Source organism: Mytilus californianus, unplaced genomic scaffold, assembly GCF_021869535.1.
Source record: "Mytilus californianus isolate M0D057914Y unplaced genomic scaffold, xbMytCali1.0.p SCAF_22, whole genome shotgun sequence".
Lineage (NCBI taxonomy): Eukaryota > Metazoa > Mollusca > Bivalvia > Mytilida > Mytilidae > Mytilus > Mytilus californianus.
Genome location: NW_026262671.1, coordinates 1,124,271 through 1,141,537, shown reverse-complemented (window position 1 = coordinate 1,141,537; position 17,267 = coordinate 1,124,271). Strand labels below are relative to the sequence as shown.

Here is a 17,267-nt window from a genome sequence, read left to right as displayed (position 1 = left end):
AGAAAGCTAATGACTGAGCAACACGAAACCCACCAAAACTGGGGGTGACCTCAGGTGCTCCGGAAGAGTAAACAGATACTGATCCACATGTGGCACCCGTCGTGTTGCTCATGCTAGTATAAACCCGGTAATAAGTCTAATTCGAAAGTCACACTCGGGGAAAAGGGGACGGGATTGGTGTTACGACAATCGGAACATTTCGGTTGTCATCTGTGAAACGGATATTTCTTAACGGTAAACCAACTCGTGATGGCGTCCGTAAAATTTACGAAGGGATGATTTCAACTTCATTAATTGGAATTTTTAGTCTAATTGCTTGATTAATCAAATAAAACTAGGAGGTATATACCCCGTATGCAGGTGCTGCTGAAATGTTGCTACATAGGAATGGAAAATTCACAATCGGGAAGGTGAAATCATCTCTTTTATCGTAAAGTTTTGTTTTCAACTGACCCTCATTTTCAATTTCTAGATGATAGTCAAGATATGAGACAGTATTACCTGTTGTATCCTGTATCTCAAGTTTAATGGGCTAGATGCATTCAGCATAGTCACCAAATTTTGAGTTATTTAGTGAGAGAACATCATCTGTATAGCGGAAAGGGAAGTTCAAGGATACTGCTAACTTCTTTTCTCTCTTCCTAAGAAGTTCATGTATGTAGTCAGCCTAATTGAATAAAGGAACAAGTCGGCAAGTAGAGTGGCACAGTTGGTTCCCATTGAAATGCCGATTGTTTGCTGAAATAACGTCCTTTAAACGTAACAAATATGTTGTCAATCAAGAAATCAAGCATCTTGATAATGTCAGTTTTAGAGAATATTTTGTTTTTGAATCGTCACGATAGTCCTTTGTAGACAAAACGCGCGTCTGTTGTATGACATTATGAGATTGGTTTTCTTGATTAACGTTTTGTTACGTAGAAAAGGGGAATTGTAACTTTTCTTTATTTTATGAGCCGTTTGCCACATATCCAACAGATAAGACAGATTATCCAAAAAGGTCATAACATACCTTCAATAAATGATTCAAAAGGTATATTGATAATAATAATTTGATTATTTAGACAGTTAGCCATAGGACACAACAAAAAAGTTTGGATATTCTTCATCTTGCTGAATTTACACAAAGATCGGATTCTAGGTCGACCGATTATTTCCATTTGATCTATAAGACATTAGCAACGGATATAAACTTACAAGAGAAATCAATGTTGATGATGATAGTTATCATTATTTTGACAGCTAGCTTCGGTTGACAACCCCAAACTCGGATATGCTATATGTTGCCAAAGTTATACAAAGATTGGAATCCAGGTCGACCAATTGCTTGAACTGATGGCCATCACATAGAAAAAATATTATTATGCTTAAAAGACTTTTGTAAATTAACCTTATTTTCACATCCAAGATACAACGTTTACTGAGGGTCGTAATGGGGGTACCTTCATGACGAATAACGGTAAAAAATCTTGCCAAATGACGTTAACGGTAATTTTTGGTGCATGACGATAAAATGTACACGTTCTTCAAGACGATAAAAAAATCGACTGATTTTGACAAATCACGTTAATTTTTTCCAAACATAACGGTAACGGTAATTATTTGAAACCTTTGACGAATCACGACAACGATATTTTGACGAATCACGGTAAAATTTCAACCAATTTGACGCTAACGGTAGCCGAAAATGACCGTTTGACGCCTGACGGTAAATGGCATTCCTACCCTCTTTACTAACTATCTAAAAAAAAACGAGAAGTTTAAATTTGAATCTATAACCAGCTACTACATTGTTTGCATTCATGTATGTGTAGTCTGTGTATCTCATAATACACCTGATCGCTATTTAGTCCTTTCCGAAAAAAAAACAGTCACTCAGACAACTTCCTGTTTGGGTCAAGTGTCGCAAAAACAAAGGTCGGCTGAGGGATGAAAAAGTTTAGAAAGTGAACATTTTGCAATTTTGATATATCATGATCCATTTATGTGAAACACAACTTAAAGTCATAAAAATTCTTTGTCTGAAGTGTAAACGATGTTATACAGATGTTTTTTTGGAAAGTTTTATGAACAATTCATTGTTTAAACTGGGACCCAGTGATGTAAGATCCAGTTCTTCGTCTTTGGTTGAAATTCCAAAAGAGCGTAGAACAGACCTATGATTATCCAGGATTTCCTCCTTTGTAAGTGTCGTGGTGGTATATGTTGAGTTTCAAAGGGAATTGTCAATACCTAATTCATTTATCAAGCAGTTTATGAAATGTTGTTTGGGGCTTTATCTGCAGGAAAACAACATATTTGTCATGAAGGTGAGACAGGTGTTTTGCAACATTCTGGTCTTTAAAGATTGATGTAGCGAACTTTTTACAAAACAAAATATAATTGTTTGAAATACCAAAGATGTTCTACCCAATGAATAGGTTGTTAGCTTATGTTGGCTGTATTTGACAAACTATACGGAATTTTTAGACTTCAATGCTATTCAACATTATTTTATTTGTCCTTTCAACTTGTCTTATTCGATCGTCACTAATGAGTCCTTTGTAGACAAAATGCGCGTCTGTTGTATAACATTATGAGACTGGTATCTTGATTAATTTTTTGTTACGTAGAAAAGGGGAATTGTAACTTTTCTTTATTTTATTAAGCTGTTTGCCACATATCCAACAGATAAGACAGATTATCCAAAAAGGTCATAACATACCTTCAATAAATGATTCAAAAGGTATATTGATGATAATAATTTGATTATTTAGACAGTTAGTTATGTACCCAACATAAAAGTTTGGATATTCTTCGTCTTGCTGAATTTACACAAAGATCGGATTCTAGGTCGACCGATTATTTCCATTTGATCTATAAGACATTAGCAACGGATATAAACTTACAAGAGAAATCTATGTTGATGATGATAGTTATCATTATTTTGACAGCTAGCTTCGGTTGACAACCCCAAACTCGGATATGCTATATGTTGACAAAGTTATACATAGATTGGAATCCAGGTCGACCAATTGCTTGAACTGATGTCCATCACATAGAAAAAATATCATTATGCTTAAAAGACTTTTGTAAATTAACCTAATTTTGACATCTAAGATACAACGTTTACTGAGGGTCGTAATGGGGGTACCTTCATGACGAATAACGGTAAAAAATCTTGCCAAATGACGTTAACGGTAATTTTTGGTGCATGACGATAAAATGTACACGTTCTTCAAGACGATAAAAAAATCGACTGATTTTGACGAATCACGTTAATTTTTTCCAAAAATAACGGTAACGGTAATTATTTGAAACCTTTGACGAATCACGACAACGATATTTTGACGAATCACGGTAAAAATTTAACCAATTTGACGCTAACGGTAGCCGAAAATGACCGTTTGACGCCTGACGGTAAATGGCATTCCTACCCTCTTTACTAACTATCTAAAAAAAAATGAGAAATTTAAATTTGAAACTATAACCAGCTACTACATTGTTTGCATCCATGTATGTGTAGTCTGTGTATATCATAATACACCTGATCGCTATTTGACCTTTCCGAAAAAAAGCAGTCACTTAGACAACTTCCTGTTTGGGTCAAGTGTCGCAAAAACAAAGGTCGGCTGAGGGATGAAAACGTTTAGAAAGTGAACATTTTGCAATTTTGATATATCATGATCCATTTATGTGAAACACAACTTAAAGTCATAAAAATTCTTTGTTTGAAGTGTAAACGATGTTATACAGATGTTTCTTTAGAAGGTTTTATGAACAATACATTGTTTAAACGGGGACCCAGATAGCCCCAACTTGATTATGACGTCATGGAAAATTTGTGTTATTTCTGGTCTAACCGGGTTGGCATTAATAGCAATAAGATGTATCCTGGCCCACAAGATGAAGGAAAAGCAATCTGTGAAAAGGTATGATTACTGACAAGAATATTATACTGAATGTTTGGTTACACAATTGGACTTCATTGGAACCAAACTTCAAGAAAATGATACATTTATGATTTTCATTAGGAATCATAGATATCCATTAAAGCCATAATTCACTAGCATTACTCCTAACTTGCAGAAAACTCATAGATAGAGCATTAAAGGGGAGAGGCATGTTTTAGCCCCATTCCCTTAGAGGTAAGAAAAAGTCTGAATATCCTGTATACTATCAGAGACATATAACACATGTATTATATTTCTCTGATATTACGGAAAAAATTCATTTACAATTTTAATTTAAAAATTTCTATAACTTTTTCAAATCTTGGATTTTCATAATCAAAACTACCTAACAACCTGGCATTCTGTAAGAACTATATATAATTGAAATAGCTGTATAGTTTTGTGAAAATCCCAGTTGATTTGGAAAAGTTGTAAAAAACATTTAAAGGTGACTATCTGAATGTAGTGTAAACTGAAAATTAAAGCTTTTTACTTATTAATTAAATCCTTAAATTTGACAGCAATAAACCAAACTACCAAGAGTAGAGTTTTATGAAAATCAAAGTTGATTTGAAAAAGTTATAGAAATAATTAAAGGTGACTATATAAATTTTATCAGAACTGAAAATTCTAGTTTATTTTACCTATTAATTAAATCCTTTAATTTGAAAGCAATGAACCAGCTACCAAATAACCTGGAATTTTGTAAGATCAATATATAATTGAGTTAGATGGGCTGATTCAGACCAGACTAAATTTAAAGGTCAAGACTGAATCAAGCAAGGTCGAGACAGGTCGAGACTGGTCGAGACTGGTCGAGCATTTGTCGAGATCATATTCAGACTAGACCAAGATTATCCAGTACTGAATCAAGCTTATTAAGTAAAGTTGAGACCAAAGTCTAGTACAGTTAAGTACAGTTAAGTACTGTCGAGATTATGCTGAGTCTTGTCAAGTAAAATCTGTGCTCGACCTTACTGGTCGAGCACAAAATATGGTCTTTTCAGACTCTGAGCAGTTTTTAGTGTATCTTTTTGTTTATTTACAGTTCAAATCAATATATTCTAAAATTTAGTTACAACCAATATTTTATTTAAAAAAAAAAAAATACTAGTAAATAAATACTATTCTTACCAACCGCGGATCCAGTAATGTGAAGTTATGTAGGCGTATTAGCTTTAAGATTTAAGTTATATTTACTTTAAAGGGCTTTTTTCTTAACTCACTCATTCATTCCTTTAGGATTGCCTTGATTATGCTAATTCTTTATAGTAATTTTGAAGTTTTTTTATATCAGATTATAATTTTAACGATACTGTTTTTACTGCAACAGTTAAATTCAACTTATCTTGTTTTTTATTTATTAAACTATTACATTTCAAATCAATTTCAATCATAAAATTTAAGTCGATAAATGACTTCGGGCAGTTGTAACTCATTTATAGAAATTCTTTGTTTTGAACTGTCAGTGGGCCTAAACAATAGGATAATCCCTTACTAGACATTTGCGGAAACTAGGTCTAGGATTACACTTAGACTTACGATTACGGTTGACGAAAAACAAGGGGTGCTCTCAAAATTAAAACAAAAACACAATTGAGATACATAGTAAAATGTAATGATATTTTTATCATATAAATAAGTCTTTTCGACGACACACAAATGCAGAAGCGAATGGTCACAACAGATGTGAATCGCAGCAAAATCCCCATAACTTTGTGTATTTTTATTTTAATTCTCCGATGGCGTGGTCAACCTCTACTCTATAGCGTGTAACATGTCTATTTAAATTTTTACACTTCCTTTGCATATTTGTTTCCGCAACTGCTCTCTAACTGACTTAAATAGTGTGTGATTTTTTTAACAATAACGTTCAAATCATGCCAAATAATGTTGCTCGTTTTTGTTCATCTGTTGTTGACGATAAAGATACATGTAGTAAATTAATATTCGTGTGTATTCAAATATCTATACAAGCAAAGAGCATTTAAGTCTAGAATGATGTAATATAGTTTTATTTGATAACTTATATCTACTTTATTTCTAAAGAAATATATAAAAAAAAATCATCGTTTAAAAAACTGTTTGGCTTGCATTAAATCTAAAATTGGATTCACAGACACCCGTGTACTTTAAAAGACAACTTGACTGCTTTAAGAATATATAAACGAAATTCTTAGGGGTCTATACTTTGAAATGCTTAATTTAATTTAAAATGTAATGCATGTATATGTTTAAAGCAACTTGAGTTACTTTTATTTTTTTTAAAACGAGGAAATAATGCAAAGGGGCATTTAGAACCCACAAGTCGAAGAAAAAAAGACTCCACCATGATCAAAATAAAAACGACGAAAATACAAGCAAGTCCACAAAAACTCCACAAAGAAACATTGAGTTCATTCCTGTATGACGATAAAAAAAAATCAACTGATTTTGACGAATCATGGTATATGTTTTCCAATTATAACGTCAACGTTTAAATAAGTGAGACCTCTGACAAGGATAATTTGACAAAACATAATATACATTGAATCAAGTTGACGCTAACGATAGTCGAAAATTACCATTTGGCGCCTGACGGTAAAAGGCATTTCATCCATTTTGAAAGATTTTAGGATCACTTATTACAACACAGGCTCGTATTTGTTAAGACGAATGTATCTCTGCTTTATATTTTCATTGCATTGAAAGATATTTGTTGTTTTATTTTTCCAGCTGATCTCGTTAGGCCGTCATAAAACAATTTATAGTAACAGAACTTACTGAAATGCATCAAACTGACAAGTTATCACAGCAAGCTAAGATGGTCAGTTAGGGGAAACTAAGAAGAAAAAATCTAGACAAAAACCCCCAAAAAATCATATTAAACGTAAAAAACCACGAAGAGCCACTGGTCTGACAAGTGTTTCAAACTGGTCTGAGTTGTCTTTCAAACTGGTCCAAACTGTCTTTAAAAGTGGTCAGAGATGCCTTTGAATTGGCCAGAGTTGTCTTAGTCCAATTTGCTCTTTGGACCGGGTTGTCCTGATACACCTCAAGCTACCAAAATGACATTTTTTTTACCGATATTTCTTTGGAATCCCGTTGTTCAACTATATAAAAACATCATAGGAGTTATTCTTTGTTTTTAACCGACGGTTTATATTTACACTTTGAAACGACCCAAGATTTAAATGCTAGATTTGTATGACAGTTTCCGAAAATGTCTACTAAGAACATGATTTACATTTGATTTCATTTTACACGATTAAGACGCCTCAAATCCTACAATTCCGTTGGTCCAGAGCACTTTGCTATATTCTAATTTATGTATTTATTTATTTTTGATTTTAGTAAGCTGGATTGCTTTCCGCTTCAACTGTTATTGGCTTGGTAAACGACTGAGAGTCACAAGAATATGAAGTTGAATGTACATGTAAACCCGCTGCATTTGTTTGCACCTGTCCTAAGTCAGGAATCTGATGTTCAGTAGTTGTCGTTTGTTGATGTGGTTCATAAGTGTTTCTCGTTTCTCGTTTTTTATATAGATTAGACCGTTGGTTTTCCCGTTTGAATGGTTTTACACTAGTAATTTTTGGGGCCCTTTATAGCTTACAGTTCGGTGTGAGCCAAGGCTCCGTGTTGAAGACCGTACTTTGACCTATAATGATAAAATTGAGAATGGAAATGGGGAATGTGTCAAAGAGACAACAACCATAGAGCAGACAACAGCCGAAGGCCACCAATGGGTCTTCAATGCAGCGGGAAACACCCGCACCCGGAGGCGTCCTTCATCTGGCCCCTAAACAAATATGTATACTAGTTCAGTGATAATGGACGTCATACTAAACTCCAAATTATACACAAGAAACTAAAATTAAAAATGATACAAGACTAACAAAGGCCAGAGGCTCCTGACTTTGGACAGGCGCAAAAATGCAGCGGGGTTAAACCTGTTTTTTGAGATCTCAATCCTCCCCCTATACATCTAGCCAATGTAGAAAAAACAAACCTACAACAGTACTCGCAGTAAAAATCAGTTCAAGAGAAGTCCGAGTCCGATGTCAGAATAGGAAACAAAAGAAAATAAACAAAATGACAATAATACATAAATAACAACAGACTACTAGCAGTTACTTTTTATACTGGTCTACTTTAATAAATTTTGACTTGGATGGAGAGATGCTCATTGGCACTCATACCACATCTTCTTATATCTATGTAAGTACAAAGAAACAGAACAATTCTTGTCATAAATATGGAGATGTGCTACATGCATATCATTGGCAGTGAGACAACTTTTTTACCAGTGACAAAATGTTTACGTTCCGGGTCAATGCTTTTCTTAACAGATGGATTGATTGATTGATTGGTGTTTAACTCCACTTTCAACACTATTGTGCTATTTCGTGGAGGTCAGTTTTTATTGGTGGAGGAAGGCGGAGTGCCCGAAGAAACTCACCGACCTTCGGTAGGAAAACTGACAATCCTAGTCAATTAAGATTGGAGTCGAGTTCACCTACCCCGTTTTTTAAAAGAATTTCCTATCATTGGTTTAAAACTCTCTGTAGAGCAAAACTGCACGTGCATCGTTTGATTTATCGCAAATAACAAAGAAAAAATATCCTGCAGCTGCCGATCTTTTAAAAATTGTTTTCTTATTTTAAAGAGGCAGATCGTTATATCTACTGTAGATTTAGGTGTTCAAATGGAAAAATACCCCTATAGGGGTTCGCGTTTGCCAGCTTTGCGATTCAAATGCAGTCGGTGACGAAGGTCATAATTTTTTTTCATGTTCAAACGAAAAGTCATTTGGGGATAGTTTTATACCTACATTAGCCTAAATATTACACAAAGAATCCATCTCATTTATAGGTTTATAAGGCTATTGTCTTATTGTAATGTACCACTTTTGACAAAACTGTGCACTTTTCTAAGACGTATTGAAATTATAGCAAGTTTCATGTTAGCATCTTTCTAGATAATTTAAATACAAATTTTGTTCTTATTGTAAATAGAAGTATTGTATGAAAAACTTTTTGTATATCGTCCTGAACATGCATGAACTATTTGCCACTGGACGTTAAGAAACAAACATTCAATCAATTAATTATTGTTGCATATTTTAGTTATCTATAGTGCTCTTTGGTTTTTAGTTTGACATGCCTGCAAATGTTTTCTCATGCATATTTATTAATGTACAAGTGTTATCCTCTTGTAGCACCTTATTTGTGCCCAAGTTGTAATAAATTTTCTTGTCTTATCTTGGGTAAACAACATTCAATTTTCAATGGGCTAATCAATTAATAAAACGACTGCTGAAGGAGTATCCTAACTCTCCCCTGTTGTTTATAAACACTCTAGATTGTAATAAATCAAGGTCAAAGCACTCCACTCCGTGCATTTTCTAAACTGTCCCTTGATACTACTTTACAATAAAAATTTCGGACACTAAGATATTTCATCTCACCCATGCATCCAAATGAAAAATAGTCACTATTCTTTTTGTCAAGTGGATACTGATTTGGAATCGAATTATTCATTTGGCTTCTTTTTACACTTGATTGTGTTTTCGCTAATTGGCATTATGTTTGCGCCAAAATAATCTTTCATTTGCCCCAACAAACATATTTTTTATTTGCGCCAAAATGACAACATTTCATTTGCGCCAATAATACAGGTAAATAGTATAAATAATAGAAATATTGACCAGATACATTGAATAAAAACCATCATGGAAGCAATATACACTGAATTAAAATTATAATAATAACATAAGGAGATGAGGTATGATTGCCAATGAGACAAGTTGAACTATCCCCCAAAGTTCAAATAAAGTGGATGTTAGCAACCGTACGGCCTTCAACTATGAGAAAAACCCATACCGTATAGTCGGCTATAAAAGGCCCCGACTTCTTCATTGGCACAAAATTTGTAAGCAACGGTTCGAATGTACTCATGGTGGGGACTTTCGCCTCTTAAATGCATACTATATTTCTCTAAAAAAAATTCTAACTACATCTGGTGTTCACGGGTCTCATTGTAATGTACGTTGTTGCGTCAATATTCTTAACTACGTCTACATAAATGAAAATGTTTAGACGTTTTGAATAAAACCGCCTTTTAAAATGTGTATAGAACGATTCTGATCCGTTATTGGTTCTATTGAAATTCTCAGTTGAGAAAGTGTTTTAACCTAAGTCACTCTCAGTTTTGTAAAAGAAATGAGAATGAACTTTATTAACCAGGGAAATATTCTACAAAATTGCTTATTCAAGATACGATGAATGTTTAAACTTTTGTTAACCTTTTAAATGGCGCAAATGTAGTTTTGATGTTTTGCGCAAATAAAATATAACCTTGTGGCGCAAACGAAACTGGCGAACTACATTTGCGCGAATTCTGTCTCTATTTAATACCTCATTTTCCAGTGCCAGTCCAAATGTCTTCCCTTCATCCTAGTTGACTCCTTTTACTGGACAATCCTATTGTATTTATTGTTAATTTGTTATCGATCTGAATATGACTGAAGTGTTTGCCGTTGGACGTTTAGCAAACAGAAGTTAATAATATAATCTCTGCATGATATGTTAGCTTATATCACGAGGAAACTCTTTTTTGCGGAAATACTGTAAACCAACTTATTTTCGCGACTTTCGCGAGTAGAAAAATAAGGCGAATATAAATCGTCGCGAATATGTAAACCTTAGATCTTTCCTTATTAAACTACATCAAGTAAATTAGAAAATCGCGAAATTAAGTAGCCGCGATGTGGACTAGAAAGGGTAAAATGCGAAATAAAGTATCCGCGAAAGTAAGTTGGTTTACAATAACCCAAAATAACCATGGGATATTTTGCATGAACGACAACTTTATAATTATATTGAAATGTAATTCATTTTGTTTAACCTCAGAGCCTAATTCACCAATAAGAATAAAAAATAACGATTTGATAAAGGTAAAACATTTCTGAATCGGTATAATATCAATGAGACTGCAATGCAACAATACAAGCTAAAAAAATGTTTATTGTCTCGAGGTCATCATATACCTTTTCTGTTGATGTTTGATGCTCCATGTTCTGGACCATACGGACTATTTGCATTGACGAACATTTATAACAATATTGTTAATGTTTGAAGTGCATGAAGCACAATTTTTAGGTTTTATTTTCAACCAAATATGGAAACACTGGGACATACGAAGCCGTACATATATTCAACAAAACTGATAAAACCGTACAAAAGAACAAAATGTATCAAAAATTTATTCTAAGGGAGAAAAAAAAATCCTTCAAAACAAATTTTATCATAAAAGAGAGAAAAAAATTCTTACAGGACAAAACTTATCCTAAAGGAGAGAAAACAATCCTGTGGGAGAAAAAATAATCCTATCGGAGGAAAAAAATTCACAGAACAAAATTAATCCCTTAGGAGAACAAATAAACCTAAGGGACATTTATTTTATAAGCGGAAAGATCTTTCAAGATAATCCTATAGGATAAATATAATCCTATAGGATTTAAAATTATTTTTGAAAATCCGATTGGCTTGTAGGATATCTATTTTATACCGTAGGAGATAAATTCTCCTGCAAGATAAAAAATATCCTGAGATTTTGTCTTTTAAATTTATCATCCTATACGATTTCTAAAAATTCCGTAGAGAAAATAATATCCTAAAGGATTTTTGAACTGTTTTCACTCGTATTGTCGAACCAGTCGATCGAGCCATACATAAAAAATGGTTACATTGATTTGTCTATCCCCAGAGGTATATTATTGCCAAGTTTGATGACTCTACCTTAAAAATAAATGTGGTACCAATTTGCACTCATGAGAAGTGCAAATTAATCCGAGAAACTGTTCGAAGATACATCTCATTCAGTGATGTAATACACACAGGGTTTCCGCTGGCGGTCGGCCGTTTTCACATTTTGCGAAAAAAATAAAAATTGTGGCAATTAAAATTCATTATTGGTGAAAGACTTTAGCGAAAGAAATATAACGGTTCGTCCCATCCTTTTTTTTTTCCTCGGGTTTTCATCTTGAACTCGTCACAGCAAAATTAACACTACAACAATTTATACATAATATATGATCCTAAGATGTATGTGAAGTAAGCGTTCGTTATTCGTTATTCGATATTCAATATCCAACTGGCTGCTAGCAGTCAGTTCGATATTCAAATTTTCTTAGCTGAATATGATAAAAAGTTAAACATTCGATAACATAAAAAGCATGGTAGTAAAAGTAACTAGAGGCTCTCAAGAGCCTGTGTCGCTCACCTGTATCTATTGTGGTTTTGGACATCATGTAAAATAAGGTTAAAATCATAATAAATAGTATTAGATACCATAATAATGATTGAGGCCAAGTTTGGTTAAATTCGGCCCGGTAGTTAAATTCAAAGCAGGTCATTCCATTGTAGTCTTACAATAGTTACTGAAGACCCCTTATCATTATTTGAATTAGTTTTCAGGTTGTGACTATTTGAAATTAAATTTGAGAATGGAAATTGTTTTTTTTTACAATTTCCCCATAGACTTCTATAGTAAACCACTATGTTCTATTTTTAGCCATGGCGGCCATGTTGGTTGGATGACAGGGTCATTGGATACATTTTTCAATCAAGATACCCTATTGAAAATTGTGGCTTAGTTTAATCCTATTTGACCCAGTTGATTAAGTGGAGAAGATTTTTGTAAAAGATTGCAAAAATTAAAGAAAAATTGTGAAAAACTGACTTTAAAGGGCAATAACTCCTGAAGGGATCAATTGACTATTTTGATTATTTGACTTATTTGTAGAACTTACTTTGCTGAACATTTTTGCTGTTTGCAGTTTATCTCTATCTATTATAATATTCAAGATAATAACCAAAAACTGCCAAATTTCCTTAAAATTACCAATTCAGGGGCAGCAACCCAACAACGGGTTGTCTGATGCGTATGAAAATTTGCGGGCAGATAGATCTTGACCTGATGAACATTTTTACCCCATAACAGATTTGCTCTAAATGCTTTAGTTTCAGAGATATAAGCTAAACTGCATTTAACCCCCATGTTCTATTTTTAGCCACGGCGGCCATTTTGGTTGATGAGCTGGGTCGTCTAATATATTTTTTAAACTAGATACCCTAAGGATTATTTAGGCCAAGTTTGGTTTAATTTGCTCCAGTAGTTTCAGAGAAAAAGATTTTTGTAAAAGATTACAACAATTTACGAAAAATTGTGAAAAATTGACTTTAAAGGGTAATAACTCCTTATGGGGTCAATTGACAATTTTAATCATGTGTTTTTTGTAGATCTTACTTTGCTGAACAATTTTGTCGTTTACAGTTTATCTCTATCTATTATAATGTTCAAGATAATAACCAAAAACTGCAAATGTCCTTAAAATTACCAATTCAGGGGCAGCAACCCAACAAACGGTTGTCTGATACGTCTTAAAATTTCACGGCAGATAGATCTTGACCTGATGAACATTTTTACTCCCGTCAGATTTGCTCTAAATGCTTTAGTTTCAGAGATATAAGCCAAAACCTACATTTTACCCCCATGTTCTATTTTTAGCCACGGCGGCCATATTGGTTGATGGGCGGGGTCATCGGATACATTTTTTCAACTATATACACTAAGGATGATTTACGTCAAGTTTGGTTTTATTTGGCCCAGTAGTTTCAGAGTAGAAGATTTTTGTAAAAGTTAACGGACGACGACGACGAACGCCAAGTGATGAGCCAGGTGAGCTAAAAAGGAGTAAAAAAGAGATGTAAGACATCTTTTTGTGACCAATTCAAGCTATCGTAAATTCTCGTTGTCCTCAAATATAAACCCTTATGTAAATTGAATATTTCTCTTTATGAAATATAGATTTTTATCAATAAAATATAATCAAAGATGTACATTTAACAGATGCTATTTCAAGAAACAAAATCAAACGGCCACTCTAGTAAGATTTGAAACTGAAAATAGAAACAACTATGGAAAGCCAAAAAAAAAAAAAAGAAGATATTTTCGATTGACTAAATATTCAAACTATATACAGAAAAGAGGGCCGAGGGCGTTGCCTAGATCTTCCTGATCTCTCAATCTCCATAATATTATGCAAATAGTTAGTTTATATATAGATATGAATGACATCAAAAGGAATTTTGAATATAAAAGTGGCACTTTGAGCCCTCCATAAACACATTCATATCTATATATTAACTAACTATATGCATACTATTATGAAGATTGAGAGACCAGGGAGGTCTAACCATCGCCCTGTGCTCTTTTACCTGAATTTTCGACGATTTTTAGCTCCGTAGATATGGAAGACGATATCATTCTGTGAAATCCTTTTGGAACGTGCTGTATATATACATAGTCTAAAAAGATCATTCAACTTTATGGATATTAAAAGACCAGGGAGGGGGGGGGGGGGGGTCTCATTGTCATTTAAGCGGTCTCCGGTAGGTTTTCACTATATATTTTGAATATCAAACTGGCACTTTGAGCCCTCCGTAAACATAAAAAAAAACTAGAAGTTTACCCAAATTCCTTTTAGTGTCATTTGTATCGTTATATTAACTAACTATCTGCATAATGTTATGAAGATTGAGAGGTGAAGGAGGTCTAGCCATCGCCCTGTGCTGATTATTTCTATTTCTAATTTTTAATGTTACTAGAGTGATCGTATGTTTTTGTTTCTAGAAATATCATGTATAAAAGTACATCTTTGATTGCATTTTATTGATTACAATCTATATTTCATAAAGACAAATTTCCGATTTACATTAAGATTTAGATTTAAGGACAACGAGAATTTACGACAGCTTGAAGGGGTCATAAAACGATTTTCTACATATCTTTTTACTCATTTTATCTACGACTATCATGTTTTTAATGTTATCGAATATTTAAATTTGTATTGTTTTCAACTAAGAAATTTGAATATCAAATCGACTGCTAGCAGCCGGTTGGATATTGAAGATCGAATAACTAACGCTAACATCCATGATCCTAAGTCATAGGAGAAAGAATAAAGTCATAAAATATTAATGTTTTGGTGGTTTTAAATGCGCTTTTTCCGGGTATGCAGAGCATTTGATCAAATATAGAACTGTTTTCCTATTCTAATGTTATATTCTTTAAAAAGGCAAGACAGAGCAACCGAAGGAACAAAATTAATCATAAGAAAAAAAAAAAAAAATACCAAAATCAAAACAATAAACTACCAGTTATATATAACAATAAGAAGATGCATGTATATATATGACGCGGATCGCCAACTGTTGATCAGAGGTTTAAAACCGACTGAATAGATCTAGATTCGTTGCTTTTCAAATTATCACTAATTATTTGTTTGCTCAAAAATGCTGTCCGATTGCCATATAATTTATTTATTTAATATTTTTCTTATTTTGTGTCGAACCTGCATCGTCTAATTTATCATCCCCCTTTTTCCTACACTAAATCATACGAATAAATAACACGTTTTTTTTCAATTAATAATTAAGTCAATTTCAAATCAATATAAAAAAATCGACTAACCCATCTCTGTTCAAATCCTACAGTTTGACAAATAATGTTCAACGAGCTATTACAAATTTCCGTTATTAACAATTGGCGGAAATGACACTTCATCTGAAACAGATATTCAATGAAGATAATGGACAATACATTATTTAACTAATCCGATTATATTACTGTTTGTCACAAATATAAATAATTTTAAAGTGGACACATACTAACTTAAAGACAATAAATGTAGCAAAGACAGTGGAATGCAATTTCAATGTGTTCGATTGCATTTTAAGCTGTTATCACGCGTATGTGTATTGATAATGCTACATTTTCTTGTATGAGTGCTATGTTTTTTTCATATGAAACAAATTACGACAATATTGCAATATGCATTCCTAACAAACAAGAAAGATCGGTATTATTCATGACAGGTTAGATGGAATAGGCAAACTATGATAGCTGAAATCGACATTTCGCACATGATATAAAATAAGGAGATGGGAAATGATTGCCAATAAAACAATTTTAAGTTAGTTAAAAAAGACAAAAACAACTACTAAATATACCATGTTCTCCCTAACTAAAATTTCAATATGTACACATGAAATGGATTTAGTGAAAAGACGTCATAAACAGTCTGTGAAAAGCGTGACATTGTGAATGCCATAACACAAGCATACATTTGTAGCACCATAACTTTTCAATGTAAAGAAATTGTTATTTCGTTATGTTTAATTTATCAGAAACAAAATCCTTGTTATTATCGATATAAAAAAATATATGTTTAAACATGTTTCTACGGTGTTGAAATGATATACAAAGGATGAATAAATTTACAAGGACCGTGTTTAAATTTACGTACTTTATAAACAACATAACAGTGACCATTTGGAGGTGGTATCCCGTTTTATAGCAATTTTACAGTTAGACCCACACCTGAAACCAAATATTTGTATCTATGCAAGAATGTAGTAAAATGTTTAAGTAGTTTATGATGACAAAAAAACTTAAAGTCATTTGATACTTCCAATTTAAAATGGTGAATATGTTTTATATCTTCTAACATCAGACTCGGACTTCTCTTGAACTGAATTTTAATGTGCGTATTGTTATGTGTTTACTTTTCTACATTGGCTAGAGGTATAGGGGGAGGGTTGAGATCTCATAAACATGTTTAACCCCGCCGCATTTTTGCGCCTGTCCCAAATCAGGAGCCTCTGGCCTTTGTTAGTTTTGTATTATTTTTAATTTTAGTTTCTTGTGTACAATTTGGAGTTTAGTATGGCGTTCATTATCACTGAACTCGTATATATATTTGTTTAGGGGCCAGCTGAAGGACGCCTCCGGGTGCGGGAATTTCTCGCTGCATTGAAGACCTGTTGGTGACCTTCTGCTGTTGTGTGTTCTATGGTCGGGTTGTTGTCTCTTTGACACATTCCCCATTTCCATTCTCAATTTTATTCAATGGCTAAGTTTGACTATGAAACACGTGTACATTTTTTACATAGAAAATGTCTTCTAAAAGAAAATTCTTTTTTTTTTTAACTAGTCTTCAAAAATGTACTGCTATTAAATTATGGTCTTCCAGTACACTAATAGACCGACATCTTTTCCATGTGAAGTGACATTAGCCAGGACGCTCCGTCAACCACACAGCGCAAGTGTGAGGGAAAATGCATGATGAAAGAAAAAGTAAACAAACATTGAAAGAAGAAGCATTAATCGATTCTGAAAGAAAACAGTTAATACACCAAACAATTGAACTGTTATGACAAAGTTCAATGAACAAATGGGAACGCATGGAAAATATAATTAAAAAAAAACAAATATTCATCGGTTGATCAT

The 17,267-nt window shown here is 33.2% G+C and overlaps 1 protein-coding gene across 2 annotated transcripts in view; it reads right to left on the bottom strand.

The window, feature by feature from the left end:
* Nucleotides 1-17,267, bottom strand: part of LOC127732073 (basic phospholipase A2 pseudexin A chain-like) — a 37,968-nt gene that overhangs the window by 16,871 nt on the left and 3,830 nt on the right. The window contains exon 1 of one of the 2 annotated variants that reach the window (XM_052241129.1): nt 15,450-15,508. The exons of the other annotated variant lie outside the window; for it this stretch is intronic. The gene's annotated coding sequence lies outside the window, so the exon portion shown is untranslated. Of the gene's footprint in view, nt 1-15,449; nt 15,509-17,267 lie in introns of those variants that run through there. 2 annotated transcript variants of the gene reach the window in all.